Below are 3,345 nucleotides of genomic sequence, written 5' to 3' on the forward strand. Positions count from 1 at the left end.
TTATTTTGGGGGAGTGGCTTTAGAGGGAGGCCTGAAACGACGGACTGTCAGTGATGCCGACTTGGAGCTAGCGCTGCTAGCTACTTTCATCGGGAAAGAGTTTGCAACACTGGGCCTATTTTTAAAACCTAGTGTACTCCGGCTGGTTTCTCAGCATTACCTACCCTGCCTTTAACTAACTAAATAATCAAGAAATTAATAAACAAAATGTCTTTGAATGTGTTGACTCCTATACGAAGCGAGAAAGCAACCACTGTACATACGTTGAATGGGAAAAGTCACCGCAGTGCCTGTTGGTGATGAATGATCTCATGAACTGTGGTGGCAACATTCTCTTTTTTACCATTTTGAGAGTTTTTTGGCTGCTGCAAACATCAAAGATGTCCACTTCACTGACTATAAAGATGTGGACTAACAGCCAAATGAGAGCAGCACTGAACCTAGCAGCCACTGATAGCCTTTTATCTCCTCATCTGGATGAATATGGAACTGAGTGGTAATGTTTAATATAACAGGAGCTGGTGTGTTTGATTCATGTCACCCTGGCGTGCCAGTTGGGTGGGGTTGTTGAGACAGATTGTCCTCTGGCTCACAGGGTGACATGAATCAACGCGTCACACCTCCGCTGAGATCGTTTTAAGATTAATTTGACATAAGGTTGAGCTTAATGTACGTTAAATTAAGATTGTAAGTTATGTGAACAATATGACAAACATCTGCCTTGTATTCTCTCGATATTTGAACAAATATTGATGCTATATCAGAGTTATTGTCGAGTTATTGCAGTAAGGTCGGCTGACTTTGGACCTCACATCAACTTATGCCAAGGAAATAGACAATATTTAAAATGTCATTAAAACATTCTTTATAATTATACAAAATGCATTTAATGTCATTTTTTTTTTATACGTTGTCAAATGTCATCGCCTGAAAATCAAACAAGAATATCAAACAGGTTTTATTAAAAAAAGGAAATCAAACTGGAGCACAGCTCTCATTGGTTACACATGATATCACAGCTGTACGTCATGTTGTCATGTTTCTATGGCAACTACAGATCCATCCCATCCATTATTAAGTTATTGGTACGAACATGTCGGGGGTAAAAAATCTGAAAGGGAATTAAAAATTTGGAATTACATTTCACAGTGCCTGATTCACTTATTTAAAAGGCTGAACAACCAAACAAGGCACACGACAATTTATCAGTGTCAAAGACAGAAATGTTAAAGACGGTAAAATGAGCACTGTGCAGGTTTTTTTTTTCTTTAACTAAAGTGGCAAATAAGCAAAAGATTCAAGTCAGAAGTTAAAAGACGAGTGAATCGAACTTTTGGTTTTTCGCTCCTCTTCGGCAGCGGAACATCAGGTCAGACTGGTTCTCAGTCTCATTTAGCACGCCGCGCTCCCCGAAACACAACAGCAAAATATTACAGGTTTAAACATGCAGAGTATTAAACCTTAAAACACGTTTTAAAAATGACTCATTTAAATAATCACAGGACAAAATCAAAAGTTAACATTGGAAATATGTTTTCAACTCGTGACTTGCCTCCCCGTCATTAAGAAACTTTTTGAAAAGTGTTTCTTAAACTTTTAAAATGTTTAAAAAAACACTTGGATTTGTCCTCAGCCTGAGACACATAAAGTCAGTTATCATGGACGACATACACAATCACAACTTAAAGACATCCTGAATTAGCAGACGAGGTCTGGGCTCGAATCTCTGGCTTAACGCGAAGTCACGTATCAACACGGTGTCACTTATTGATGGTGCTAGATTTAGCATTTTATCATCTATGAACCATGAGCACATTAATGCTGGCACGTTGAAACAGTGTAAACACATGAGACCTTCTCTGAGAAGCCAAATTGAAAGCAAAACACACACAATACATTTCATATTTCAAAGCATTAACAATACAACTGAAATAAAATGGTGGCTACCATTCATACTTAAGTAATAGTTTACAATGTGCTGTGTTAGGCCCTGATCACACAGAGCGGGTTTTAGCAGCCTTTTTCTAAATGTTTTCAATGAGAGTGAAGCATTTTGAGTTGCTGAGCGCCTCGTGTTTTTACAGCAGGGCCCTGAACGCCTCGAGTTGAACAAAATAGAGAGGCGAAGTCCCGCCCCTTCCGTTGGACACCGTGGGACTTTATTTAAAAAAAAATATGAACGGTAGTAAACGGCAAGAGCTGTATTTTTTTTTATCCTGTTTGTATTGCGCCATGAATCACACATATGATGTTTGTCAATTTGAAACATCATTTTGAAGGTAAGAAGGTCACAGTTTGTCGTAGTATCATTTAGTTTTGTGTCAAACCGCTCAGTGAACTACATCTCTTGTCTCGCACAATATACGTCACCAACACTAGCTAACTAACTTAGCTATGACCACGCACAAACGTAACGTTATCTGACCTGATGTGTTTTATCCAGCGACTTCTAGTCTTTTTATCAACCGGGAAGAGAAAGAATGATCAGACCCGTTGCTGGTGTGAGTACATCCCAGTAGGAAACACACAGCCATCGTAGCTTCAGCGAGAGAGACGTCACTTACGTGACTTTTGAGTTTGTAGTCTTTTTAATTATGTATTTTCAGTCTGATACTTCAAAAGTTTTACAACACTTTTTCTTGACTTGCAAAATGATGTTTTAAATTGACAAACATCATATGTGTGATTCACGGTGTAATTCAAACGGGATATAAGTTTACCAACTGTAGACGCTCCGTCTGGCCGGGCAACAGAAAGGCAGTGCGGTGCACCTCGCGCCCCGTGTGATCAGGACCTAGATGTTTGAAAATGCGACACATAGCACCTTTTGAAATGCCGTAACTGCAAGCTCTGGTCCATACTGCCTTATCCCCCATCCCCATCCATCCTTCTGTCTTTCCTCTCTCACTTGTCAAAAGAGGCTGTCGTGTTGGTGCAAGATTTTCAGTCCAACAGATGCACAGAAAGTCTTTGTTGTGGGAGAAAGGTTTGGGCTTTTCAACAATGCTGGCCAGCAGCACCATTTATAAGTCTAATCAGTCAGCAGCGCTGCAGTCGAAAGGGTGACGTCGGCTGGTGGCGAGGTCGACTGGAGACAGGTGGGAAATGACGACGGATCCTTAGACGATGAATCACTAGTGGTTATTTCCATGTGGTTCCCGCTTCTAGCAGTGCAAATACCAAAAATGTATTTGTATTTGTGTTACTACAAAGCTTCTTTTTCCTTGTCGAATGATTGTAGCAGCAGGAGCTCCTCTTCTTTGTCCCGAGCTGGGCACGACAGTGTGACACGTCACGTCACATGTCGTGTGAAATGCAGGTTAAAAAATGTTATGAGTTTTTTTG

The sequence above is a fragment of the Sebastes umbrosus genome, chromosome 20 (assembly GCF_015220745.1).
Source record: "Sebastes umbrosus isolate fSebUmb1 chromosome 20, fSebUmb1.pri, whole genome shotgun sequence".
NCBI lineage: Eukaryota > Metazoa > Chordata > Actinopteri > Perciformes > Sebastidae > Sebastes > Sebastes umbrosus.